At 45.7% G+C, this 23402-nt stretch overlaps 1 protein-coding gene across 2 annotated transcripts in view; it reads left to right on the top strand.

Annotated features, from left to right (window-relative positions):
- The first annotated feature begins 1535 nt into the window (after positions 1–1535).
- Positions 1536–23402, top strand: part of LOC148109178 (uncharacterized) — a 150562-nt gene continuing 128695 nt past the window's right edge. For both annotated transcript variants that reach the window (XR_015726307.1, XR_015726308.1), the window contains exons 1-2: positions 1536–1878; positions 3771–3838. The gene's annotated coding sequence lies outside the window, so the exon portion shown is untranslated. The remainder of the gene's footprint in view (positions 1879–3770; positions 3839–23402) is intronic.

The raw sequence follows: 23402 nt of genomic DNA, 5'->3' as shown, positions 1-23402 counted from the left end.
TCTGGGAGGAAATGCCAGGATGTTTCGAGGTGCGGGAGTTTGCTTCAGCTGGCCCTAAACTTTGCAGGGGTGTAGGAAACTCTAGGGAGGGGAGTCAGGGCAGTGGAACCACTGTGGACAGCCACTGTGGAGAAGGGGAAAAGAAATTAAAGCAGCGTATGTACTAGGTGCAGCCAATTTGGTTAACTGGTCAACAACACTCCCGATGAAAGTCCCTATTGAGAAAGGACAACCAACTAATGACTAAAATTAGGGTTGGAGATGATTCGCTGTCATCTATTCACATTATCCTTGTAAGTTTGTGCCCCTGAGCTGGCCGCATCCATTATATCAGCTGGGATTCAATCAGAAAAGCCAACTATGCATGATATAGAATGAGATCTTTTTAAATGTGGGTTAGAACTGAAGCAATCGTGGGACTTGGTGGAGAAGTCTTCCCAAGACTCTTGCCTCTGCATGTGGCATTGGGACTGAAGTCACCGTAGGTCAGCAGGGACTGAAAACGGGATATGCGGTGAGGGACAAACTGGAACTCATGAGGACAACTAGTGCCCACATTATGTCCCTGCCTCTAGCTTCGAGGATGCAGGTGGCCTGCGGAAGCAGCTGGTGCCCTTTGTCAGAGCTGCACATGTACCTGGCCCAGGACCCGAGGGAGATGGAGCCCCATGTCAACAAAGTAGGCCAACAGAGGCCTGACGACATATGTGAGCTGCCACGGTGCCTGCTGCCTGCACAGACCTTGGGAGCGTGGAAATGGCTGCCTCATTTTTGTCTGCCAACTCTCACCCAGGACCGAAAGTATAAGGGGCAGTGAATTCTGGAAAACTTGGCTTCAGTGTGCTGATACCTTAAACCTCACCACACACACACTGAGTCCATGTTCAGAGTTGTCTTTTGTTTTTTTGTTTTTTAAGAGAGGGAGCGAGAGAGAATGGGGGAGGGGCAGAGGGAGAGGGAGAGAATCTCCAGCAGACTCCCGGCTGAACAAGGAGCTGGACTTGGGCTGGATCCCACAACCTTGAGATCACGACCTAAGCTGAAATCAAGAGTCCACGCTCAACCGACTGAACCACCAGGCGCCCCCAGAAGTGTTGTAAAGCACTGCATAGACTCACGCAGGAATCTGAGACGTGAAGTAGACTGCAAGCAACATTTGAGTTTTATAAGAGCAGAAACGCCAGCCCAAAGGTTACAGTTTGGACCCAAAGTCACATCTTGGGTTTCTGCTGAAATGGTGACATTTAAAACTTCGTTTTCTGGTCCTACCCGTGAGTGCGAATGGAAACGCCCTCTCAGCAGGCCTCGGCCTGAGCGCCAGGGAAGCTCCTAACGCCAAGTGTTTTGTGTCATTGCAGCAAGAAGGCAGGGTCCAGAGGCATCCCCAGCGTTTTTAGAAATGTGGCCTTAAGCGAGTTTTTCTCATTGCAGCACACCCTTGCAGCACACCTGGAGGTGCTGGGGGCCGGGGGTGGGGGGAGTCGGAACACTTGCACAGTCGGCACCTTTGTAAACCTTGCGGGCTGGGAGCAAATGACTCTCGTGGGGCAGCTCCGCTGTGAACCTGAAAACGCGGCAACGTCCCGGCCCCTCACAAAGCTGCTCACATATTTGCTGTCCAATGAAGCATGGCTGAAGTAACACAGTCTCCTTGTTGCAGGTTTAGCTAGCTGCTGCGTCAGCTAGCCTCCTGGCCCTGTGGCTTCCGTTCCCTGCGGTGGAGGTGGCCGGCTGAAGAGCAGGCCCTCTTGGCCTGAGGGAGGGGGACCACGTCTGCTCTGGCATGAGCCCTGCCTGCTTCCTCTTGCACCCGGCCTGGGACACGAAGGCAATCAGCACGAGGACAGAAGTGAGACAGCCAGCTCCTCCCTCCTGCAGGTAAGCTCAGGTAGCCATGCTCAGTGCCTCGGAGAGGGTGACGTTTTGGTCAGACTCAGACACCATTTAGTTTTACTACACACGTGCAACCAAGCTATGCTGGAAAGCAGAGCCATTTAATAGGACGTGGATTGGAAGGATTTTGGAAAGTGTTCTTGGAACTGCGAAAGGCTGGATTCCCAAAACTCTGCTCCCTCTCTCCCTTTTCTTTCCTCCTGGGTTTCCTCTTCCTTCTCCCCCCTTCTCTTCTCTGTCCTTCATTCTCATTCCAGAAACACGTAAACCGACCATGTGTTGATTGGACCCGGGCCTGTGGTGGGACCTGGGGAGGGTGAGAGGACACAGCCTCCGCCCCAGGGAACCGATTAATCAGTACAGCATTGCCCTGAGTGGCCGGCACAGGCAGGTGTCCGCTGAGCTGAGTCTTGAAAGAGAAAGCAGGACGTACCTGGTGGTCTCCTTTGTTCTTTAGTTCTCATTTCTCTGCCCGAATGTCCTCTTTTCATACCCTTTGCCACCACTAGACTGTCTGAAGAAAGGGGGCAGCTGGCAGCCAATAGGAAACCTTGAAATCACACTTCCTGTGGGCATCTGTGGGCCGCATCTCCTGGGTAAAGAAATCATTCTCAAATGCCAAGCTCTCTAACTTCCTGACTCCCCAGAGGCACCCAAAGTAAAGTTCCAGACACCTAATCACTGGGCCACTTTTAATTAAGGCCTCTCAGCTGTGTCGGCCTATTAAAATTTCTGCAATTCTCAAAACCCAAACATACTTCACTTTCAAGGCTCTTTCCTGTTATTCACAGTTTTCTGGGCTTCTTGTGCTAGATTTTGTTGTTGCCTTGGCTTTCTCTCGTGCCCCATCCATACCAAAGCTTGTAAGGTAGCCAGAAACTTAAACGTAATTGGGCTCACAGGGTGAGAGCCGAATTTATCATCCACCCATCCCGTGGTTCACCCCTGCCCTCCCAACAGCAACCTCTGGTCCCTGGCCCAGCTGTAACCTGAAGGTGCTAATTGCCAGGGAATCGTAAACAGCTGTTAAGGGAGGGGCTTGAGAATGCTGACGTCATAGCACTGGACCTGCAAGAGGACACTGAGCGAAGTGTGAGATTGCTCTGGGACGGCAGGTGAAAGTTAACAAACAGGTAAGGGGCCTTTGAAACTAGATACCAGGAGAGATGGGCTTCCTGCAGAATCTTGGGGAGCCACGTGTCACTTCTCTGCACTGCCTTCTGGGTGCTGCAGCGGGACAATCTGGGGGCCTTGGAGGCTTGCTGTGGGCTTGATAACCAGAATGCTGCCCTTACGTTATAGAGCAAATTAGAAAGGTGCGAGGTGGGGGTTGGGGGTTGGGGTCCCTGGGCCAGCAGCACCTGTGTCACCTGGGAGCTTGTTAGAAATGCTGGATCTCAGGCTCCATGCCCAATCTACAGAAACGGACTGCATTTTAACACGATCCCCAGGTGATCTGCACGCACATGACCATTTGTTACAGAGTTTTATGGCTAGTAAGCCCTGTCACATACATAAAATCCTCATCTGAGGAAAGCAGAGGCAACTGGGGATTTGAGGTGAGGGACTCCTCTAAGGTCATAGAACTGGAACTAGAAATTTCTACCTTCTACCTGTTTGGAGTTCTTTGTGCTGTATCTCTACGTATCCTGGCAACAATCAAGAAAGAATCATGGTTCCCAGGATACTTTTGTTGAGCTCTCGCCTCCTGCCAAGCACTGCTCTAAGTGAGTTGTTAATCTCACTAGACTTATGAGGTGGGACTTTTATTTTTCTCCTTTCTCAGCTAGCGAAGTGGTGGGGGTACCAGAAGCAGCTAGTGTATTCCAGACCTTGTTTGAGTTACCCACCTGAAAGTTGGGTTTTGGATTTCCCAGCAGTGACTGGGGAGCCGCAAGGAACAAGAGGATGACGCAGACACGGGGACCTAGCAGTGAAGCGTTGGGTAAGTCACCTCACCATCCTGCACCCAGCCTGCTGGCCAGCCTCCACCCAATCTGCCGTGTGGCATCTTGGGATAATTTCCAATCCAGCCGTCCTACAAAAATGTCTGAGAATGACTTAAAACTCCCCCTTGCAGCTGCATCACACCCTTCCAAATTTGAGCTGGCAAGAGGATACCTTGAAAGAAGGGAAGGTGGTTGGGTCTGGAGGATTTCCTACAAACCCCACACCACAGACTGAGTTAGCTGCCAATGAATCAGGAACACATAGTACTCAACAAGCTTCTCTCAGAATGTGAGCTGTTTAATAACCTAGGGAATCGCTGTTTCTCCAAACAGTTGGGGTTTGTTAGCAAATCCAGGCCCTCTGAAATCCAGTTTGAAATGCACTGTCAAACACGCCACACTCTCCAGGGCCAGAATAATGCATCTTTGCTTTATCCACAGGAGACTATTTCCCAATAGTACCATTTGGTGGTTGTGACTCAGAATGGGGTCTGATTAGGACCAAGGTTTAAAAAACACCTGACCAATTATGCTGAGTAAATGCAGCTTAAAACAAATCCCAAGCGCTGCTTTAGTCACAGTGCAAAGGGACACACACTTGCTGCTTCTATTTTCAGAAAATTAATGAACGATTTCAGTTATGGCAAAACAACCCTGCAGACAAGGGTCAGTTTGCTCTTTTAATCAAGAAGCTTTGCCAAATATTTACTAAAATAGGGCAGACTCCTTGTAAAAGTATAAATAGTTTTGTTTCTTATTTAAAATAAAAAGGTCCATAGCACCTTATATGGTCTGATCCTTTGATGGCACTCAAGTGTTTTTATAGTAGGATTTCCATTGTGGTCTCTGCTAAGAAAAAAAGAAACAAGATTGCAGCACGAGGTCAGAGAAAAATGATGCTTCACATAAAAATCTGATAGGAACTCTGCAGAGTAAACTGTGAGTAATGTTGTCTTGAGAGGAAAAAGCATGTGGTAATGCGCTCAGACTCAGTGAAGGCCAAGGTTTCTATAGCAGACTCAGTTGGTTGCTTACTCAAGAGCTGTCCCTCCTCCTTCCCTCTTTCCTGATGTGACTTTGCTCAGTTATCTGTCTCTCCCCATCATTCCCCATCGTGCGTGATTCAGGGGATGGGTTGCATAGGCAAATTCTGTTTAAACCAATCACAGGAGTGCCCTAGAAACAGCCATGGGATCCAATTCTGCCGAAGGGATTTGGGGAAAAACTATCTTGTTCCCAAGAAAGAAAAGTAAGAAGAGACAGATTCTTCTTCCTGTGGATGTTGTCGTCTTGCAAAGTGGCAGCCATCTTGCTCTCAGGCAAGGGCAAAACTGACCCAGGGGCTGGGCAAGACGAAGAGCATCAGGGAGACCTGGAAAACAGCCCTGACACATCCCATCTGGAGCCCACCTGCCCTTGGAGTTTCTGTTATGGGAAATAACAAATGTCCTTATTGTTTAAGTCAGTTTGGGTTGGTGTTTGCAGTATTTGCTGCCCAAAGCATCCAAACCTGTCTACGATTACATTGTCCCGAAAACATCACCTCACCTCTTGTGTTGCCAAAGGCTTCTGAAAGGTTAAGATTTCCTTCTATGATGTAACATAGAGCCGTAGGTTAAACAATAAGTCAAAATGACGATTCTGTACTGGATACAACTTATTTATTTTCACTTCTCAAGGTAGGCAGGTCCGAGTGGTATCCTGAAAGGCACTTTCTATAATAAAGATAAGATTGGGTCAATAGTACATATGTTGCTAGGACTGGTTGAGTGGATCTATTTATCCACTCTCATGGGTTTCCTTGTAACAAGTTGCTGAAAATATCAGGACAGCTGATGGGGGTCAGAGTTCACGGTGGAGACACCTAGAACAGCAAATCTTACTGGGTCACCCAGGTCTGGCCCAGGCTGCAGGGACATCTTGAGCTACAGATACAGAGGCTTACTGTCCCAAACCCCATCTGAGAACTCAAGCTCAAGTTTTAGAAGAAAAAAAAACCCTTTGCCACGCGTAAAAAGTAAAAATGAAGGGTTTTCAATTATAGTCTGGTAGTATTTATGCCTCTGATTGCATGTATCCCAAAAATAGGCTTCCAATTTTCCCAAACATAAATTTCATCTCAAATCGTTCTTTCTGCCTATATTCAGATATATACAGATATATTCTGTATTTTACATTCAGAATATCTTTCTCTCTCCAACCCTTTTATTACCTCCATTAAAGGTCTTCACACAAATATTCCAAAACAAAACAATGTAATGAAAAGAGTCAAGGGGAATTCTAAAAGCATTCTCTGCCGGTACCTGATGAATGAAAAGGTTGGATTTTTCACCTTTAATTATTTGGCTCATTGCCCAAACTTTGTTTCCTTCTATCTATGACGACCTGGTTTAGCACTCTCCATCAGACCCCTTGCGGAGGGGGTTACTACAGGCGCTGCCGGCTCTAACGAGGGGAGGCAGGAGGCTTGACTCCGTGTCGGCCCCTAGTTCCTAGATCACAGGTTGGAGGAATGATGGGGGTGCCCAACCAAAGTTGAATCTGGAAATATTTTTCATTAGAAGTTGGAATACTAGACTTTGTGCCTATATTCACTCAAAATTATTAATAAAATAGGGGTTAAGTTCTGTGGAGGACGGCAGTGGAGGTTGTGAGAACCTATTGGCGGAAGGGCAAAGCTCACAAATCATAAACCACGTGTTGATCGTGATTCTACGTGATGCATTCTTACAGTGGCAGCGAGATCTCTGGTTGCTGTGACGTTCTGGCGCACACCATCACTCCCTTCAGAGACAGCAAACAGTGCGGCGTGAGCTCTGTTCAGAAAGAATTACCGCTCTATAAAGTTAGACACTGCGAGTCTTTTCATTTCTTTTCATTCCTGGGAAGGTACAGTGCCTTCCTTGCAGGCGTTGCTCTGGACAGCACGATGCACACGAGAAAACTATACTCCGTAGCAGGCGCAGCTTGGCCTCCGCTTCACAACCTCTGGGATGCTTCCCTTTAATGTGAAATCCAGTGCAAGGCTCCAGAACCATGTTAACACAGGCCTATACCCATTGCCTTTGTTACAATTCAAGCAAAGAGAAAGTGAGATGCGTCCAGTACCACAGGCAGCGGCTTCCACGCTAATCATGTCCTCTAAAGCACACCTCATTGCAAATGGTTTTCCACACATTCTCTTATTTGAACCTCTCAATAATCCTGGTGGAACTTTATAGACGAGAAAAGCAAAGGTGAAATCAGAAGGCTCAAGTTACTTGCCCAAGTTCACATTGGAAGGCAGAGAGGGCACTTGAGCGAAGAAACTGTCTTACTCCGAATGCGGTCCTTCTTCCATGAGGCCGTATTTTCTTGAAGAATGCAGCCCGAGAGCAGTATTATGTAATTGGGAAGAGCACCGGAGATCTGGGTTTAAATTTCAGCCATACTACTTACTGGTTCTGTGAACTTGGAAGCTTCCTAAGCCCCTGCCTTGGTTTTCCATCTATAAAATGGGAATACTATGTACATCACAGGGTTTAGGGGCTGGGTGCATTTAATGCATGAACAGCACTAAGTGTAATGCTGAGTACAAAGCACCGTACTAAGCAAGTCCTCAGTGAGGAATAGTTATTAAAAAGCAAAGGGAAGATTACGCTTTGGTTGACTACTCTAAGTGCAAAATCTCACTTCAGTGGCTTTTCTCTCCGCTATTAACTGTGTTAGTCAAAGATGTCCTGTGAGTTCGAGTTCCCACCAAACGAAGGCAACAGGGCTTCATACAAAAACCTGGAAGAATACCTCTGTCTTTAGCACAAAGCTCTCCACTCCTTGTGGTGTGTGTGCGTGTGCATGCGTGTGCACGCATTCTACGTGTGTTGGGAGGGGAAGGAGGAAGAAAGGAGTGAAGGGCCCTTGTATCAAATTTACCAGCTTTCCCTTCACGTTAACACTCACCCAGCACCTAGCCCAGGACTTTCCAGGGTGGGAGATTAAAATGCAAAGGAAAGTGGTGACATTTGGAAACTGCCATGGGTCTCCTGGAAAACACAGACCAACACACACAAGGCTGCTATTGATTTCAAAGACTTACTGATTCTAGGATCGCAACAATATGATTCGGTAGTTAGATTTCTTAAATGTATGCACCATTTGTTTAAAATACTATGGGGCACAAACAAGTAGAGTGGACTACAGTACTCACATCCCCTGGCAGGAACGACAATGTGCCAAGGAAGCCGGCACAGAGAAGAGGCTGTGCTTATGACCACACTAAATGAACCGGACCTTCCAAGTAGGAATGGTTTACTGGGTGCCAGAGAAACCACTCTCACCAAGGCCCAGGAGGTGGGGGCCGTTCCAGGCATTCGCAGTCCTCTCTCCAACCCTTTGAAAGGTAAATGAAGCAACTCTTTGCTGGGATGTGCAACAAACAAGAAAGTATAAATTCCTGCGTGGGGTCGAAGTGATGCTTGAAGTAGAACAATGTTCCTTAGAGTTATACTTGGCCCAAGGGGTCACAGCTCAGGCTCCCAAAGTTAGAATTCTTTATAGTCCGTGTTTAGTTGTTCCCGAGAAGCTCAACATCTCTGGGGGTGGGAGATGGGAGTGGAGGGGATGGTTTCTGTTTGGGCCTTCAGATCACTACCGTCTGCCATGGACAGCTTAGGCTCTTGGATGGATTCTAGGATCCCACCTGACTCCCATTTTCCTGCCTGTGAACTCACACCTGGACCCCCATGGTGTTTTTTCCCAAAAGTAGATTTTCATTTGAGCCCTCTAACCTCAGAGAAGCTCTAATAACATGAGCCTCTGCATAACATCTGTACGGATGGACAGCCTTTGTCAAACCACAAAAAACAAAATGTTTCTGTTACCATCCTCTGCTGGGGCAATGAGCGCCTCTCAGCGCTTTAAGACATTTAAATAAGAGGCATCAAAGGGGAACCACTCAAGCGATTAAAAAATAATAAATACTTAGGATTTGGTCTCTTTTTATCAGTATGATTGTTTTGTTTGGGAGCAAATTCATGCTCAGCGACGAGATTGGCTTTGCCAATTGTTTATTTAACACAGTTTCTGTACAAGAATTTCACAAGTCATTAGCATACAGGATAATGTCCCTTTTTTTTTTTTAAGATTTTATTTATTTATTTGACAGAGACAGAGACAGCCAGTGAGAGAGGGAACACAAGCAGGGGGAGTGGGAGAGGAAGGAGCAGGCTCATAGCAGAGGAGCCTGATGTGGGACTCGATCCCACAACGCCGGGATCACGCCCTGAGCCGAAGGCAGACGCTTAACTGCTGTGCCACCCAGGCGCCCCAGGATAATGTCTCTTAATAAGCCAATAAAAAAAAAAAAAAACCACTTCAAATCAATGACAAACTAATCATTGTTCCAGGCAAGGGGAGATGAAAGGAATACGGTCCAAATTTAGTCGAGGTGCACCGTTAAAGCAGTTGGTACTCGTGAGCGTGACTTTGCCAACTAAGAGCCGTTGTCCGTCTGTGAGCACAGAAGTGAAAGTCCCATGATGCTGGAACGCATTGTTAGGAAACTAAGTCACCCCTGTCTTCACTACCTTCAGTGTGTGATTAGTCAGCTCCTTCTTCCATACTTGGTCATGAGTCACATAAACCCAAAGTCACAGCTTTAAAAAGCCACCTGACCACAGGGAATTAATGTGTGCTTATAATTTCAGACCACCTTCTTTCTCTTTGCTAGCTGCGTCTGCCCACAGCTGCTTCCTGCTCTATTAACCACAATTCAGAGTCGCTTCAAACTGCTCTTTGTTTTTAGGGAATTATCTTCATGCTGAGCGCACACTGAGATCAGAAATTACATTCTCTCTTTGGTGAGAATTAGGCCTCTTGGTAATCCAGGAAATTAATGGAGCCCTAATCCATCACACACCACATAATCTAAGAAGATGCTGTCTTATAAACATAGCACATCATGGGCCCGGGATCTCAGTGAGAGATCTACTTTTCCTATAGTATTTTTGTTGGTAGCCTTAGTTAGCCAAGAGCTGTCTAATAGAAAGGGATGGCAGATGAATTAATCAATACTGCTGTTTTTAAAGTTTAAATCATTAATTGCTAGCTACTCCTGTAAGTGACAGGGAAACAACCAGGAGGTGCTCTTTGTTACAAACGCAGAATGAAATTATCAGTCCTCTGTGACCCCAGTACACTCCTGTAAATTTTGAATGAAATAGACTGCAGATATTTATAGGTTTCATTTAGTTGTCAGTAGGAGTTTGTATTTCCCTAACAGCTGGGTGGGAGCAGACTATGTTTGTTTGTTTGTTTGTTTGGTCCATAAGGAAAAGAAGGTGAGGAAGGAGGGACTAGGGACAAAGCTAACTTTCAAGTCAGCTGTGTTTCTTCTTCAAGATGGATCGCTGAGGAGGTGATGGTTTGTTTAATCTCGGAAATGTAAACAGAAGGAAGCCTGTCACAGTTAAGTTAGAATTAAGCACTAATTAAGTCTGATGTGGTATAATGGAGATTTAGACTTAGTGAATATTGGTCCCAAATGGCTCTATTTCCTTTATATGTCTCAAAGTAATCTTAATGTGAACCAAAGTGCATGTGCTCTTTTCAGAGTAAAATATCCTCGTATCTGTATTCTAAGAGAAATGAGATTGGAAACCACAGGATTGTATTTCCCAAGAACGTATAGGAGAGACCACAGCCTTGGAGTGGTGCTCTCGACTTCTGCACTATTGCTTGGGGCCCGTCAGTTCACACAGACCAGCCACAGATGGCAAAGGAATCCTGGGCGAGATTACATACACACACACACACACACACACACACACACACACACACACACTCTCTCTTATATAAACTGACCCAAAGTGGTATAGACTCCAAGATTTTAAGATCTAGTTTTTAAGGTTGGTTGCATAACTGAAGAGTGTGTTAAAAATATCTGAAAAAAAATTCTAATTAATCTACCAGCAACTACAGCTCCCCTTTCAGTCTACCTCTGTGATGGCTAACTGAAAATCCAGATTGCCTTTGAGGGCATAGAGAAATAAACAGTTCCTGATACTTCACAGAAGAGGAATTTATTTAATGCCGCTAAGGGAGTTCGTGATTGCCCAGTTTACTTTAAGACCATCTTTGTCATTAAAAAATACATTCTTCTTGAGTAAGTTTAACCTTTAACTTTTGTTTTTGTGTAAAGATGATATACCTATATTATCTTCTCAAAGTTTTATTATTTTTTTAAACTGCTGGCATCAGAAATGAAAAAAAAAGCCAACCCTCACTTAAAATAGGTAAATGATTTTCCCAAGAGATGAATTTTGTCAAATGAATTGGTGGATAGACCTGGAAATATTTTGGTAATGGAATGTATGGCATCTTAAATTTTCTATCAGAATCACAGACCTAAGAAGGACAATCCCCTTCTTCTGAGCAGGGTTATCCCTGAAAAACATTAACATTTTTCTTAACAGTTTGAAAACCAAAATAGAAATTAAGAAAGTAAATTATCTGGGCTACCCATTTTGTAGGTGAGAGGACTGAGGCTTCCTCTGTGAACGCACAAAGCTGATGACAGCTTAGATGAGATCCAAGAGGGATGTTGGAGGAGGAACCAGCAAGAATCAGCAATGGGTGGGGATGCGGAGGAGCAATCAGGGATGACTTCTAAATTTTTGATCTGAGCGGTTGGGTGGAAGGTGATGTCGTGTCCTGAGATGGTGAAGACTAGGAGAAGAACAGGTGGGGAAGGTGGTGGGACACAGGGTTCTGCTATGGAGGATGTCTCAGATGCCCGTTAGCCATCTAAGTGGAGATATCAATGAAGCAGTTGAATATGTGAATCTGGGAGCTCAAGGGAACTTGGGACTGGAATTTAAAAATGGAGAGGATTAGGATGGAGAGGAGAAGCAGGCTCAGGACTGATGTCTGTGTAGGGAGAACTTCTAGAAGGAAAATCAGAGTTGGAAAACATCATTTTGAGCTCCCTAATTGAGTGTCTTTATCATTTTGCTTAGAGTTGTAAATTCCTGGAATAGCAAACATACTCATGTTCAAACATATGGCTCAACTATATGGACAAAAGTATATTCTGGGGTCAAATGGTGATGAATTTTGGATTAATTGCTTTAGGATTATTTTTTTTTAAGATTTTATTTATTTATTTGACAGAGATAGAGACAGCCAGCGAGAGAGGGAACACAAGCAGGGGGAGTGGGAGAGGAAGAAGCAGGCTCACAGCAGAGGAGCCCGATGTGGGGCTCGATCCCATAACGCCGGGATCACGCCCTGAGCTGAAGGCAGACGCTTAACCGCTGTGCCACTCAGGCACCCCTAGGATTATTTTTAATCATTACAAGTCAGGAGATGACTGTATTCCCATCTTCATATCCAGTAGGAACTAGTTCAATGAACTTGGCAAACATTTGGTAAATGGTTTTAGAATCGGATATCCTGGACTTGAGTGCTAGTTACGCCACTGAATTAGCTGTGCTTTCCTAGGCAAATAAAGTCTGGTTGAGCCTCGAGCTCCTGAGGTGTAAAAAGGCATTGGGAGGATGAAGTGAGACAATTTAACATAAAATACCTGGAGTGATACCTAGCACACAGTAAGAGCTCAACCAGAGGGACCTATTATTATTTAGATAAGGCATGTTCTCCCACGGACTTTCCAATCTGGTGAGAGGACCCAGACACAACCAGGAAATGCCAGCCAGAAGCTTCCAAAGTGAAAAGATTTGATATGAACAGGGATCTCCTTAGAATACTTTCATTCCCTTCCTGACAACAGGAGTCAGAAGGATGGTTCCAGCCTCCTCTGCTCTCCTGGCTGGCTTGAAGCCAGATGGCAGCCCAGCGCTGGCCCTTGGAGAACTGTTTCTGGCCACTGAAGACACACTGACTCCTCAGGACCTGGAGCCAAGGGCAGCTGGCAGGCCCTCTCTCTCAGTCCCTGGTCCCTTCCTTCCTTTGGGTCCTTCTGCCCTCCCCTTACCTGCTGGAGTCTCCCCCCCACCGGAACCTTCCTCTACCCCTCCTGGAGTCATACTTGGTTTCCTGACATGACACTCTGTCCCTAACTAGCTGCTTCATTTCCCTTTCTGGCCTGGGGTTTCCAGTAACAAGGGCCATGGCATCCAGAGGACATGTTCTTACTGCTGTGTTGGGGTCCTTCCAGCGCAGCCTGATGTACTACCACCCGACCTGGGGATGCTGAGTTCAAATGACGGTTCGCAGACCTGGGCTGAGACTCCTGTTGCGTGGTTTGCTCTGGTCTAAGGTGCCACCGTACTTTTGCAGGCATAGATTTCAACCCTTATGATAGCGGGGGCTCTTTGTCCTCGCTGAGTCTGGCTACTTGGTTCCTTGGTCTAATTCGCTATGGATCCTGAAACATTTCCTTCTTCTGTTTGTATCACAGCAGCTTCAATAGCCAAGGGACCAAGGGATCAAACCTAAGCAGGAGATGAGATGTGCTTCCTGCCCTAGACTTGCCCTGTCGGCAGCCAAGCTAGCTATAAAGGCAAAAGGCAGAATTTGGTACGTCGTTTGGTATATAGCTCAGGAAGAGCTCGGTGTCTGGGGTGTTGGGTCCCAAGGCAATGGGGGGTCAGTTTCTCCCGGGATTTATGGAATTGAAGAATAACAGCAGTAACAACAAAAATGTATAAATGTAAAATGTATGCTGGTAAACAATATCTCAAAAGTTTAAGCCAGTAAATGTTGTGGTGCCTGGGTGGCTCAGTCAGTTAAGCATCTGCCTTCAGCTTGGGTCATGATCAGGCTCCCTGCTCAGTGGGGAGTCAGCTGATCCCTCTCCCTCTGACCCTCCTCTTGCTTGTGCTCTCCCTTGCTTTCTCTCGCTTGCTCTGTCTCAAATAAATAAATAAAATCTTTAAAAAAAATAAACCAGTAAACATTCTGTATAAGTTTCTAAAATGATGTTTTAAAATGATTACTTTTTAATTGATTAACCCAGTGCTTCAATCTATTAATAGTCCTCAGCTTTGCTGGGCTTCTTTTTACTTCTTACTCTGATCTTCCTAATTTCTACCCTGAGCTTGAAAATCAACAATTAAGCATCTCTGTGTGTTAGGGAAATGAGGTCAAGCCTTGCTTCCTACTACTAGGCAGGAGCCATCAAAGATCTTGCGTGGTCAAAGCTCAGGGAGGGGCAGAAGAGGGTCTACTGACTGAAAAGGTAGGTTGAAGCATGGGGACTTGGGATTCTTTTAAGGTCCTGTACCTGATTTTGTATTTGTAATTTTGCATTGTTTTTATTTTAAAGGGACAGAAATGATGTGAGTTTGAGGTTTCACCAAACCTGAGTCTACCTTTGGGGAAAAAAGCACTCTAGGGCCAAGCAAGGGACCTCTCTGGCTCCCTCCCCAAGGGGCCAGGGGACTGAGCTATGAAACCGTGATGGATATAGTCACCATGTCAACAGGACCCGGGGCACTGACCTAGGGCAGTGTTGGGTGCAGAATACTGCTGGCGAAATTTGCATGACACGAGGCAATGGACATTGACATCCATCTCTGAGTACCAAAAGGGGGTGTTCTTGGGGGCGCCTGTCTGGCTCAGCCAGTAGAGCATGTGACTCTTGATCTTGGGGTCGAGCCCCACATTGGGTGTAGAGATTATTTAAAAAAACAAAAACAGCCCCCCCCCAAAAAAAAACCCAAAAGCGGATGTTTTTGGTGGAGTGCTGAAAGAACAAGTTCACATAAAATGTGGGCTGTGAGGTAGGGCTGAATATTCATCTAGTCTCCTAAGGGAGCCTCCCAAGTCCTCCTGTCTCCCTGAGCTTGCCCCCATGTGACCCCGATCCTCTTCATCTGAGGGACTTATGTTTGGGGTTCCCTGTTCTTTGCATGTCCCATTTGGGGTGCTTGTTATTGCTGTACATTTTGTGGTTTCTATTTAATCCTAGCTGTTTCCCTGGGACTCTGGCCAAGTTCCTAGATCCATCCTACCTGCACGAAGGGAAGGGAATGTAAATAGTAATAGATTTCGAACAACATTGTAAATGCTTTATGGACTGTGTGTTATAGGGAGTAACTGAGCTGTAAAATTGGAATTAAATCTATGTGTTTACAGAAATGTGCCAATTGTAAAACTGCTCTACTTCTAAATAGAGCCTTTGTGCTGCAGAGCTTTGGGTACACAGAGAGTGGTTGAGAACTGGAGACTCTGGGACCTCTCTGGCAGCCTCCTGTGAGCCTCTGAGACCACAGCTTGGTCCCATTTTCCCCACAGCCCTTTGGAGTAACTCTTCTTGGGGGGCATGCAGCTTCTTCATCAAGTCTGTAATGCATTCTTTGTTAAATATCACATGTGCTCTTCCATGTGAGCAGGAAGTGCCCCTCCTCTGAGGTGAGAATGGTGCTGTCAACGCCCCTCTTCAGAGGACATATGCTTTATGAGTGATGGTGATGAGCTCTGCCAGCCGGAGTGGTCTCCGCCCCCTGCACTGACAAGCTGGCTGGAAATATCCCTCTGAGTCACTATGACCAAGGCAGGAGAAAGCAGCTTCCTTCCTTCCCTTCCTTCCTCCCTCCATCCTTCTTTCCTCCATCCCTCTTTTCCTTCCTCTCTCCCTCCTTCCTTTCTTGCCCTTCTTCCTTCCTTTCTTCTAGTGGCTTTCCTTTCTGAATGTCTGCTCCCAGACTCTTTGCTCATTTAGTCACTAATTGACTCCATAAGCAGTATGTGAAGTAAAAGAAGATTCTTCCAGCTGTTCTGGGCTCAGAGGACAAGCCCCCCAAACACACACACACGCACGCACACACGCACACGCATCAAAGGAGTAATAGGAGAGGAAAGTAGCTTAGAATCATAGAAAAGAGGTCAGACAGTCCTAGCTTTGAATCCTGGCTGAGACACTTACTGGGTAAAGGACCTTGGGCAGCTCTCTTAACCTCTGAGCTTCTGTTATCTGAGGAAGAATGCATGTTATTCTTCCTCAGATGCATGATGGGGATAAGAACTTTGCAAGGGCAATATAAGATTCAGATCCATATAACAGGTGCCCACTAAGTGGTACACATTGTTACCAGTGCGATTTGGACAACTGTGCACAATGTTTCCCGTAGTCTTTAAGAAGGAAATACCCAGAAATCAGTTTTATCATTTGGGTTTCTGATGGATACAGATTGGTAGGAAGTAAGCAAATCCCTATTTCAGAAATTGGCATAAAGCAATTCAATTCAGAGACCGTTTCGGACTGGTCTTGGCTCACAACCCACTGAAAACCAACCCACCAAAGTTCATTCACTGGGAGCCAAATTGATGAGCTAGTATTGAAATAGGAAATATTTGGGCAAGTCAGATAGCTAAGCATCATTCTACTGTGGGCCTGCGGGTGCCAAGCATTCTGGAGCAGGGTTCCAGGATGTTCTGTCAGTGGAGTATGCACCATATGACCCGAGGGACACTAAAAACCTGCCCACCCCGAGTGTGTCTTGGGCGGTTTGGTACCTACATTATGCTCATGGCACCCTGTGTTCAGAAATGCCAAAGCAGCAAACTTGCGGGCACCCTCTTAGCACCTCTAAAGTTTTTGAAATTGAGATATAATTGCCATATAACATTATATTTGTTTCAGGTGTACAACATAATGATTCAGTACTTGTACATGTTACAAAATGATGACCCCCTAAGTTTTGACACTCGCCGCCCTGGAGTCCAGGCTGCCCTGGGCACTTGTGCTCGGCATCTTTCCTCAGCCTCCTCTACCGTCAGATGTTCATCTCTGCATTCCATTTGCACTCAGCTGACTGTCGATAACACTAAGAAGGCACCAGTAACCCACTCCCTCTGAAGGGATGAATGGCTGGCAACAAGAATAAGGGCACGAAAAGCACTTATTTTGTACCAGCAACTTTGCAGAACCTGTTACCTCTAATCAGCATGAGAATTCCACATGGTGGGTTTTTTCATTATACTGTTACATAGATGAAGAGATTGAGGCTCGAACAGGTTATTAATTTGGGCAATGTGGCACAACCTGTACTCGGTGGAACTAGGATCTGAACTCAGATTTGTCAATGAAGGCTTTTGCACTATTCCCCGACATATTGCCTAAAATTCAGGCTGCATGAGGGTTGTGTGGATATCTGAATACCAATCGGTGTGGTTACTAAGGGAGGAGGAACAGATGTTGGGGAGGCAGGCATAATGGCCATTGCAGCTCTGCACCCAACCTTCATGCCCTGCGCTTTGAAAGCAAAAGTTACCCCTGTCTGGGTAAATTTCCCCGTCCTCTATGTTGAGGTGACTAGTGCTCTACCAAGAAGCAGCCAAGGGGTACGATCATTGGGCATTGTTAACAGGGGCAACAGCTGTTTTAGAAAGGAGATTGTCAGCGTGGGCTACAGGCAAGCCACCTGGTCCTCAGGAAGTGGCAGGGCACAGAGTAAAGACACGTGGCAGCGGGAGGGCTCTCAGAGCTATGCTGGGCAATGTGTGTGCCATCCTGGGGGACTACGGTGTCTGATTCCCACCAATTGAGTTGGGGCTGCTAGTAAGGGCTTCTGTCTTGGCAGTGCCAACAAATGGTTTGGTTTCCCTAACCGGAAGAGAGAGTCCTGCGGACTCTAGGGCATTTGGATAACATAGCTTGGTGACAAGTGGGAAGGTGCCGTTGTTGGAGGGCTTGGGTCAGATCCTGAATTGGCTGTTCATGAGGAGTGTGAGTTTGGGTATGTGGATATACCCTTCTCACCCCTAGTTTCTCCATCCGTCAGAAGTGACGAATCATTATACGTAGACTTCACTGGGAACTTGTGAGGATTAAATGGGTGAATGTATGACCATACGTAATACTTAATAGCCTTGCACATAATAAAGACCCACTAAATGTGAGCTTTTAGTATGATTTTGGTTTATGTAGTATACTGTTCTCAACTGGGGACAACCACTCCCCCTCCCCCAAGGACATTTGGAAATATCTGGAGACAATTTTGGTTGTTACAACTAGGAGACCGAGTGCTATTGACGGTTAGTGGGTAGAGGACTGGGAGGTTGCTAGACATGTTGTAAGGCACAGGACAGGCCCCCACAAAAAAAGAAATACCGAGCTCAACATGTTAATAGTGCCGAGGTTCATGAAAACCAAACCATGTGGATCTCCCATTGTTCACCAAGAAGTTGGTGAGCTAGTCGATCCAACACGAGACTGGGAAGAGCTGGATTCAGGAGGTTAGCAAACAGCCTCTTCCATGCAGGTAAGCGGGGCTACGCTGCCCGTCATTTTGACCCAGTCCTCAAATTCCCCTCTCAGGATTGCTTCATCTGCTGCTTGTTAGCGAGCAATATTGGACTGCCGTGACCCCTGTGCTTTTATCTGTCTTGGCAGAGAAGCTCACCAGCATTCTGAGAGACCAGTGAATGGCAACCAGGAGCTAGAACAGGCCACGGTGGTTGCTGAGGGTCGGCAGGACCCTTGCATGGAGGTCCCCCACCACCAGTGTCTACTCATACTTGCAGAGGATTTTAGAAAATCCTATTTGCATTACTTTGTTCAAGACAGTCCCTCCACAGTGAATTCTGCTCCGTTCGCCTTGCGTCCCATCTCCCCCAGTCTCTTGACTATTAAAATTGGAAATCTTATTCACCTCGTAGGGTCTGCGTCACACCTCACCTCCTGCAACATCACCGATGTAGCTGGAAAGTGTCTCTCCCTCCCCTGAACGGCTCAGTCATGGTCTGATCGCACCCTGACCTACATGAGGTTGCCTGATAGCTGTTCAGGGCAAAGACCGTCTTTTTCTTCCATACGTCTCCTCGGGTTTCTAATGCCCGGGCTCAGTGAGTGCTTGAATGAAGGGATGCCATACGGGGCCCCACAGGAATGCTCCATCACTGCCAGCGAAACACGAGTCCAGTGCAAGCCCGGGGAGGCCTGGGCCTAGGCCCACTCTGTGGCTGCGCGTTTCTGTGGTACCGCATGTCTCTCTGAGGAGGCCATTTTCTCTTGGACTTCTTGGGAAAATGTCCCAGGCGTGTACAATAAAGGTCACCGCTTCAGGCAGGGGACTGTCCCACTGAATTTATGTTTCGACCCTCAAGGGCCTGGAGCTAAACTGCACATAGGGTGGGACCCAGAAATAAGAGAAGATTGTGGTGTGAATGTCAGCAATTTAGAGCACTGGGCCCTCTGTCCCTGACGCAGCCAAAGGGCACTGCCCACTCTCTATAGGACTGTTGTTAACAGCCAAAGGGTGTCCGGCGAGTGTCAAAGGAAAGTTCACATTTCCATGGAAGGCCCAGGGGCCAAGGGAGAGGTCAGATGCGTCTGTGGGGCTTTTGTCTGGTGGTTCTTTGTTAAAACCCACATGTGGGCCTGTTTTGATCTCGCGCAGCTCCGCATGTGTTTCTGGGTGGACGGGAATGCCGTGCAGCTGGGCCCCGAGATCGAGGAGGAGCCATGTAGACAGGGCTGCATTCTGCTCTCAATTTCCAACTTGGCAAAAGAAACTGCATATTCATCTCATCAAGTAAGGGGAGAGTTAAGGGCGTTGCCACCAAATTCTTCTCCCTTCCCACATGTGCAAGTCAGGAAGGAAAGCTCTGACTGTGTTTTTCTGGAATGCCAATTCATAGTGTGGGTGCGGCGTGTCCAGCCCAGTCCCTGCACATAGTAGGTGTTATTTCCCAACTTGTATCATGGAGAATTCAAGCATGTATAAAGATGGAATACGCAAGATTTCAGGCGTGAGAAGAGGCGCCCATCACTCGGCCTCAACATTTGTAAACTCATGGCCGATCGTGTTCCATATATGCCCCACTCACCTCCTCCACCCCGTCTGCAGTATTTTGAAGCAAATTCCAGACATCATAGGGTTTCTTCTATAAACGGCTCCGTAGGAATCTCTGAAAGAGAAGGACTCTTTAGGGGAAAAAAGCAAAGACAAAAAATCACAGAGCTGCAATTCCATTATCACGTCTAAAAAGATAGCAGCAAGTCCTTAGTTACATCTGCTGTCTCGTCAGTGTTCAGATTATAAGTCGTCCGTTGAACGCCATCATGTTTTTTAAGAAGTTTTTTTTAGTTGATTATGTTCCTTATTTTATGTTTCTTTGGATCTTAGGATTCATCAGCGTCCGCTCTGATTTTTACTTTTTTGGTAGGACTGCGTTACAGATGTGGTATTCTCCCACCAGAAAGCACAGAGTACCCGGCTTCTCTCTTTTTGTGATACTCGCATCTACTGACGATCCATACCTCGACCCCTTAGTTCATTAGAAGTTGCAAAAGGCCATGACTTCTTCATTTATCCGCTGCAATACTTCTATGAAGGGAAGAGAAACTTCTCACCTGCTGCTGGTACAATCATCAGTGGAGGAAAGGCAAGATAAATGCTTGATTTTTTTCCCCCCTTTTTTTCCACTGATTAAAAAGAAAGAAAATGATTCACCAGCCTCCCTCAAGTGTGACCACTGATTATGTTTTAGAATCAACATGAACTCATGAATTAAACATATTTGATGCATTTTAGCTATTGTGGCTACTACTGCTACTGATTTTCAAACTGTTCTTTTTTGGGCCTTAGGAGCCCCTTGAAGGTGGCTTTTTTTCTTTTCTTTTTTTTTCTTTTTTAATTTGAATACAGTTGACACACAATGGTGCATTCGTTTCAAGTGTACAACATAGTGATTCAACTTCCCCATGTGTTACGCTGTGCTCGGCACAAGTGTAGCTGACATCTGTCACCAGACAACACTATCCCAGTAGCGCTGACTCTATTCCCTATGCTGTGCCTTTTACTCCCGCGACTTATTCCTCCCATAACTGGAGGCCTGTACCTCCCACTCCCTTCACCCATTTTGTCCAACCCCACCCCCTTCCTCTCTGGTGACCATCAGTTTGTTCTCTGTATTTACAGGTCTGATTCTGCTTTTGTTTGTTTATTCATTTGTCTTGTTGTTTTTTTTTTCAGATTCCACATAGGAGTGAAATCATAGGGTATTTGTCTTTCTCAGTCTGACTGATTTCATTTGGCATAATACCCAATAGATCTATCCATAAAGTTGAATTTTAGTCCCTTCATGCAGTCCTAGTAGTTTTCAATAGCTTTCTCTCTGGTGAGACAAGAAGTTCCAGGCCTATCTTGTGCATTTCCTGCTTTAGATTTGAAATCAACTGTTTCTTCAAAGAGCCGTGTGCCTTTTAGCGGGAAAGGGTGTTGCTGGAGCTCACTCTGAAATTCAGGGTGCTCTAACTGGCCGCTCATTGCTTCTAGGCCTTTTTAGTAGACTGAGCCAGGAAATATATTCATTTCTTAAAATAAATATATCATGAGTTCATACTAATACTTCCAATTTGAAATCAGGATCACAGGGATTCTGCTTAACATCTTCCATCATACATCTCCTTTCTCCCAAAGTTGAGAATCTTAGTTTTCAAAGATAATCCTGGTTTTCAAAAATCACATAATTATGCATTTGTTCTATCATACAACACACACACACACACACACACACACACACACCCTCAGAAAAATTACCAACATTGACACCAATGATATGATTCCTGAAAAGAGCGTAAGCCAGTTTTCTTCTTGCTCTTGTAGTTCTCACTGCCCGTAAAGTACGTCCCCCCAAGGGACCTGGGGTCTAACTGAAGTTTTAAAGTCCCTTGGACTTGCCGGTGTGAGGTTATGCACACTGTTTTCACATTTAGGATCATTCGTTTCATTTTCTTTTCCAGGATTACTTTTTTAATAATGTAATTTAATAAGATATTTACATGGTTCCAAAGTCAAATCTATAAAACACAGTATATTTAAAGTAGTCTAACTTTTATTTCCTATTTCCTTCACCCAGTTTTCTCCTATATCTTGTAGGCAATCATTTATTTTTAAAATTTTATGATTTATTCTTCTATTATTTTTTAAATGTTATGCATACATACACACACCCAGATATATACTTCCTTGTCTCAGATATATATACAATTTTCTCAACTCTGCTTTTTTTGATTATTATAGCTTAAGGACCCCTCCATAGCAGTATATAGAGACATTTCTTCTTTTTTTTTTTTTTAAGATTTTTTTTAAATTTATTTGAGAGTGAGCGAGAGAGCGAGAGAGAGAGAGCATGAGTGGGTAGGAGGGGCAGAGGGAGAGGGAGAAGCAGACTTCCGCTGAGCAGGGAGCCCAACATGAGGCTCGATCCCAAGACCCTGAGATCATGACCCAGGCCGAAGGCTCCACCGACTGGGCCACGCAGGCACACCTCCTTACTCCTTTCTTATTCCGTTTTTTAATGATGGGTATTTGAGTTGTTTTATCTTCATTGCCAAAACTAGTAATAATCATGTACTCTTTCTTCTTTCTTTCCCATTCTTTCTGTGTTTTCAACAATATATCTTTGGAACAGATTTCTAAAAATGGGATTGCTGGATACAGAGTAGTTTAAACAAAGTTGTTCAATAATCTCAAACTTAGAGAAATTTTGCAAATAGCATACAAAGAACATTTTTTTCCTGTACCATTTGAGGGTAAGTTGCCCTGTCACCAGTGAATACTTGAGTGTGTTTTTCCTATAAATAAAGGCATTTGCCCACATAACAACAACACAATGATCGAAATCAGGAAATTAACAATAGCCTAATACTACCTACCGTCTAATCCTTGGGTCCATTCAATCTTTGGCAATTACACTTTTTTTTTAAAGCACAAGGCTCCAGTGTGGAATCACACATTTCACGCGGGTGTCCCATCTCTTGGTGTCTCATCTGCGGACACTTCTGGCTTTCCTTACCTTTCATGACCTCAGTATGTCTGATGATGTCAAGTCAGTTATTTTGTTGTATGTTTCCCAATTTGGGCTCATAGCAGTGCGAGGTTTTTTGAAGAATGTATTGAATTAATGTCGATCATGTTCTTCTTAGGTAGTGTCAGGACCTTGAGGGATACAGTGGAACAAGATGAAGAGAGAGGCCCATCCCCTTGGAAAATGTGTTTATCTCACGGTACACAAAGGATGAAGGCCTCTTTTAATGAAGGGTGCGGGTAGGGGAAAGGGAGCTGGTTTCCCAGGCAGCTCTGTCAGATAAGAAATCTGTGCCTGTAAACTCGTCCGCTTCTGTCTGTTTGTAATTGTCCCTCTTAGCTTCCTCCTTAGTTCCAGTAAAATTATTTGCAGGTGGAAAAAAATCCCAGCTTTGTTTCAGCTGAACTAAGGGGGGAAAGGACTGGTCAAAAGAGCTGGTCGAGAAGGAGCGCTGGGTGTGATGGGTCTACTTTCTTCAGGGATCACACTCAGCCGCTGGCTCTTAAACCCAGATGGAATGAAATCATGTATGAGAGGCACCTGAACACGGCAAGCACTGGACGGGTAGCTGCTGTGTAGACAGTGGGAGCTCCTCCTTCCCCCTGCCTGGGCTCTGCTCATCCCCTGACATAGAGGCCCTACCCTGTTGGAACTGTCAGCCCTCCTTCTCCATGGGCCAGAGGGTGCCTCCTGGATGGGGGCTGTGACATCGTATCAGAGCTGAGCAAGGGGAAGAGCATGTGCTGAATGGCATCACACTAAAAGGACTCTCAGCCTCTCAACCTGTTAGCAACCCTGCTCAGG

This window comes from Ursus americanus, chromosome 12 (assembly GCF_024610735.1).
Source record: "Ursus americanus isolate L20-20 chromosome 12, mUrsAme1.1.p, whole genome shotgun sequence".
Taxonomy (NCBI): Eukaryota; Metazoa; Chordata; class Mammalia; order Carnivora; family Ursidae; genus Ursus; species Ursus americanus.
This window is presented reverse-complemented; position numbering and strand designations above follow the sequence as displayed.